Source organism: Mustelus asterias, chromosome 20 (genome assembly GCF_964213995.1).
Source record: "Mustelus asterias chromosome 20, sMusAst1.hap1.1, whole genome shotgun sequence".
NCBI classification, from domain to species: Eukaryota; Metazoa; Chordata; class Chondrichthyes; order Carcharhiniformes; family Triakidae; genus Mustelus; species Mustelus asterias.
The window spans coordinates 36870201-36876200 of record NC_135820.1 but is presented as its reverse complement, the minus strand read 5'-3'; positions in this window follow the sequence as shown (position 1 = coordinate 36876200).

The following is a 6000-nucleotide window of genomic DNA, read 5'->3' as shown; positions in this document are numbered from 1 at the left end:
AAGCTGCTCCAAAAGGTTTTCCCAAAGCTGCTGGATGGAGAGGCAGAACTGGGATCTGCAGAAGAGGTGTCAGCAACATTCTGGCAACTGCAAGGCTGCTTAGAGGAGTCCCACAGTCTTCAGGCTCAGGAGACAGTGCTGGCATTGCATGGCACCCAGGTCAACACTGCTGGAATATGTAGCCATGTGTGGCAGTGTCCAAGGCATGGCCGAGTCTCTGAGGACCATGGCTGAGGGCCTCGGGAGCAGGCTCCAGACACAGAGGGTAATTGCAGAGGTGCCCCAGAGCTTGGTCCAGACTCAGCGGGCTGGCACTGAGGGCTCACACACCATGGTGCAGACAAAGTTGCGCTTCCAGGATTGCCAGCGCCAAGTGATACAGAGGTTTGTGGAGCTCACTCCAGCTGCCCCTCCATCCTATGGAGTCTTCCAAAGACCCATAGGTGCCCTGAGAGAGGAGGAAGCACTGGAGGCCATCCCAGGGCTTCCCATCCATGAGACTCCAGCTGTCTCCAGCCCTTCTCAATACCTCCTTCCTGACACTGGTGCATTTCATGGGCTGCGGACTGAATAGGTTGGCATGATGCAGGAGACCTTCCGGGGACCTATCGCAGAGCACCGCCAAAGCGGTCCAGGCAGCAGAACCGTGTCCTGAGCATTCTAATGCACTGCTGAATGATGGATCGGATGGCAGCGTGGGTCTCATTGTAGCGGGCTCCACCTTGGTCTCAGGCCTCTGCACTGGCATCATCAGCCATAACCTCAGCAGATAGCCCTTGTCAAGAGCCATCCCGGCAGCCTGGGGCGGTCCTCGAATACGCCGGCGATATCCAAATGTCCCAAGCTGAAACTGTCATGCACACTTCCCGGATAATGTGCCCACACATGCATGACGCGGACAGTTTGGACAGTAAGGGAGTGGAACCGCTTGCGGTAGATGAAGGGCACTCGCTGATTACATGGGGCTCACAAAGCGACATGTATGCCATCTATCGTCCCCTGCACCTCAGGCATACCAGCGATGGCAGTGAAACCTGCAGCCCGAGCATCCACTTGAGCCTGGCCTGGGTCAAAATGGATGTAGTGGAATGCCCGGGTGTATTGGGCATTTGTGACCTCCCGGATATACTTTGTGGGCTGATGACTGAGAGATGCTACACTCGTGCCCTCAAATGATCTGATGGCAAAAAAGTTCAGGGCTGCCGTGACATTCAAGGCCACCGAAGTGGTGTCCTCCTTCCCCACAAAGTACCAGGTCCATGAGGACATGGCACAGGTGTCGCACTGTCTCCTTGCTCAGACACAGCCTCCAGCGGCACATGGTTTCTGACAGCTCGTTATAAGACATACGAGCCCTGTACAGTCGAGGTCTCCACTTCCTCCATCTTATGGCCCCTTCCTCAGGCCAATGGTGGGCTGTGCCCTGACCCCGACCAGTGTCCCCCTCCTGTTCTGGTGTGGCCTCCAGTCTTGGCTGACCTTGCCATGAGCGCCAGCAGCCATAGCAGTAACGAGGATTACTACCAGTTCTGCTGGCTCAGTACTAACATTCATGGTTCCTCTGCAGGGCTGAAACGAGAAAGGGAGAGACAGTCCATAAGATTATCCATCCCGGGCACCTTAATCCCTTCCAGCACTCCATGTCCTCATGAGCCTGGAAGCTGACAACCCTACACCATCCCCAGTGCCATATGCTACCTCGATTGGCTGTCGGCCATTACCACCCACATCATCGCCTCGACAGCCACGGGCACTGCCTATGCTGCCTCATGGTCGCCAATGGCCTCCCATACACCTCTACCCTCCCTTCACATGATGTAGCATGATACCTTCTGCACCTCCCAGTGCAGTTGCATGGTCGCTGGTGTGAAGTGCAAAGGTGTGAATGGCCAGCCCCTCAGATACAGACCCCTGATACCACAGGCCATTGGCGGCAGCATGTGGAAGACCGGTCTCAGCACTCTGGCACTCACATAGAGCATAAGGGTGGCTGTGAGAAGGTCTTCATTGAGGAACCTTTGCAGTATAAACCTACATGTACCCACCTGGACGTATAGTGCAAACTGGCTTCCAGATACGGCGTTAAGTTCTTTGTTGTGATTCCTTCTCTCAAAAGTCTGTTTCAAGTAATGTTTAATCTTCCAACATTATTTAAACTAATCACGTTTTACTATACTATATAAACATCAGAATAAGATTTCATTTTAAATAACTTTTGAAATAGGTTAAATCATGGGGCATTCTTCATTATTCCACATCCTTTTCTTCAGTGGTAGGTCAATTGAAATTTTAAGTTGGAATTTTGTTAGGTAAGTGTTGCAATGGATAAAGCAAAGTCGGGTTAATTTAATGGAATTACTGATCATCCATGATTTAATACAATGGCAGAAATGTCTCAACGGACTGATTGACCTACTCTGATTCCTATGTTCCTAAAGTGCGTTATTATTTCAAATTAAAATTTAGAAGGGAGCAATGTAGTAGCACTGGAGTGCGTGCTGTGAAGTGTACATGCACCACACAATCACTGCTGCAGTTTCTGACACACATGCATGCATTTATCACTTGGGTCCTCATTTCCTTACTGTGAACGCATCATGACTTACTTGTGCTGGATAAATCATTATATATTATAGATATACTTACGTATATGGGGCAATTTTCAGCTACATTAGCCAACTGACAGAAGGAGACAAAGATAATGTAATCGTCGTAGGTATTTTACAAAGTGAGGACTGCTCAGAAATGTCAATACTCTTGGGTTTCCATCGAAGTCAGTTATAATGAATCTTAATACTTCATTAAACCATGAGAGTTTCATTTATAGCCAATTACATATGGAAGATTTTACTATTAAACATTTGCCTTACAGCATGAAGGAATTGAATCTTGCGTTGATTCTTTCTTGAAGCGCATATTATATTGTGGAAAATTGTTTTTGTTTAGTCAGATACATATCTTCAACATTAATCTGATCCTCCAAGTATCCTGAATGGGTTTACTTGTTTATGGGATTCAGTAGCGAATTTTCAGCAGAACTTAGTGGCTGAAATATTATTTCCATTGTGCGTTGACTGGGTAACTTCTATAATGTAACCACTCAATTAATCTTATTCACTGGAAAACCAACTTTAATATTGATATTTAGCCAACAGCAATGCAGTTTAACAACAGTTCAAAATGGCCTGTGAGAATTTTTTTTCTTTATTCTTTCTTGGGATGTGGGTGTCGCAGGCAAGGTCAGCATTTGTTACCCATCCTAACTGCCCACCCCTAATTGCCCCTGAACTGAGTGGCTTGCTTGGCCATTTCAGAGGGGCGTTAAGAGTCAACCACATTACTGTGGGTCTGGAGTCACATGAGGCCAGACCAGGTAAGGATGGCAGTTTTCCTTCCCGAAGGGGAATTAGTGAGGTGGATGGATGTTTTTGACAATCAACGGTCACCATTCCAGATTTTATAGATTGAATTTAAATTCCACCAGCTGCCATGGTGGAATTTGAACTCTTCTCCCCAGAGCATTAGCCTGGATTATTAGTCCAGTCACATTACCACAATACCATCATCACCCACATTTAAATGAACCCCCGGAGATACATGTTCAGTTATTAACACTTTAGACTAAAGCAGCAGCTTTCCATTTAGCTTTCAGCATTGGGGTAACTGCCATTATTGCAAACTGCACAAAAGTGGTGAGTAATTGAGAGAATTAACCAGCTGTTTGAAAGCTTATTGGAGAGCCAAGTTGTTCCAATCGCCTCATTGCAAGAAACCCCTGAGGGAGCGGAGGGGCAGGGGGGTACTCAACACCAATCAAATTACCAAAACTGCATCTTCAGGAATCCAATGGATGCTCAATGATGGTCTTTGTGCCGAGACAGCAGTGGTTGCAGTGACTCTGTGCCTCTGTTGTGTTGTTGTACACAAATGGGTGTCAGCACCCATTTATTTCTTCAATGGATAACCTTTATCCCTTCGGAACAATCCTCATTAGCACTCTGGTGGATTTAGCAGCTGTGGCACCTGTGACTGCCTCAGGGTTAAGACGTCATAACATCTGGCAGGAAATTTTTCACACACCAGCTTGCACACCATCTGGACAATGAGTGAGTGGGATTTCTTTCAAATGATAAATACGGATGGCTGCTCAACCCAGGCATTTATGGCCACACAGGAATCCTGCCTCCTCGGCACACTAAGCCTCATCAGTCTGGAAGCCAATATATTCCAACTGCCCCTCTGTGCAACTGCCTCATCTCCTCAGATGTGCTGATGACCCAGTGTGTTTTCCTGCAATGAGATTTCAAGTGGCTTCTCATTAATTCTGATTGACCACCCGCCACTTTTGTGTGGGCTGCCACAACCACCCGAAGGAGACATCTCCACCAAAGTTGCTGGAAGGTGGGAACAGGCTTGAAAGCTGGCAGGCTCCTTTGCACTGTGATAATTTTGACGCACTTGCCCCTGAACCCACCATCCCCTCAATATGAAAATTCTGCCCATTGTGGTCTCAAGCAGATATGGGCAGCTGTGGGTCTGATACTGACAGCAAACTCACCATAGAGTATGTCTTTGGGAAGGTTACATGGCCCCGCCAATGTGAGTCAATATAAGGTACAATATAACACATGGGTGACAGCAGTCGGCTCTGGAAGCTGCTTTCATCTGGACAGTTAGCTAGATAGATGCATATACAGAGACAATATGACAAGGGATTTGGAACCTAGATTGTACAACTCAGTTGTATAAAAGGCACATTCAATTCTAAAAGACAAATCAAATACGAGACAATTAAATCTATACAGCTGTTTGAACAAAACAGAAACTAGAGTCATTTATATGAACAGAACTGGACTGTGGAAAGGAGCCTCTCACAGCTAAAAACTAAATTATATTAGGTTAAGAGATGCGTGGGTGGATGCCATTTGGACTTGGTGAAATGTAACAATTTATGGATGTTCAGTGGCACCTTCAATCTTTCTAAAAATCAATCCTTTTCAGTGAAACTTCTTCTATCTGGAGAAGTGCCATACAAGCTCCAAGCAAAGTTTAATATCTGAAATTTAAATTCTCATTGTTAATAGAAAGAGGATGAAATAATTACATGACTTAAAAATAAAACATTAGTTTTTATTCGGGAGAATCCCAGCCAAAATGCTGCCAACAGCGGGAAAATTGGTGCACTTCCCGCTTTCAGTGCTACTGAGGTGCGATTCAACGCCTTTAAAAGTGAAATAACGGCCCCCCTCGTGAATCACGCTTGGCTAAACTCGCTAGGTGTGTAAGGCTCTCGAATCAGCGACCAGCTCTTCAGCTGACATTCAAGAACAGTTCCATCTCTTCCTTCTTTGAGAAAGACTGAAGGAAGAATAACAGAGTCACAGATTAATGGAGCAAGCAGTTGATCTTAGACCTTTTATGAAACCAATCTTTGTGATTTATTACTGTGGAATTACTTACAACAGTCTCAACTGCAGCAAGATCCCAGAAAAACTCATTAAAACCTGTCACTGAATTGTTTCCCAAAAATTCAGTTCATTATAAGGCTAAGGAGATATTACACACCATGCACATTTAAAATGTGTGATAACACTGAATCAACCTATGGTTTTCCCATTATTCCATCTTTCACACATACCCATGACAATAGAATGAGGCGTAGTTCTAAGATTTTACCTAAAACAGGAGCAGATGATTGGTACAGTGCACTATGATTTTGAGTTTGTGTACAACAAAGCAGAGGAATAGAGATTAGCACAAATAATGCTCCATGAGTTACCAATCTCAGCTTATTATTGGAAGGCTGCCCGACTTAACTAAAACCCCCTACTCTTCCGGGGACCATATCCCTCTGTTCCTATCCTATTCGTGTACTTCCCAAGATGCCCCTTAAAAGTCACTACCATATCCACTTCCACTACCTCCCCCGGCAATGAGTTTCAGGCACCCACTACTCTCTGTGAAAAAACTCTGCCTCGTACATCTCCTCCAAACCTTGCC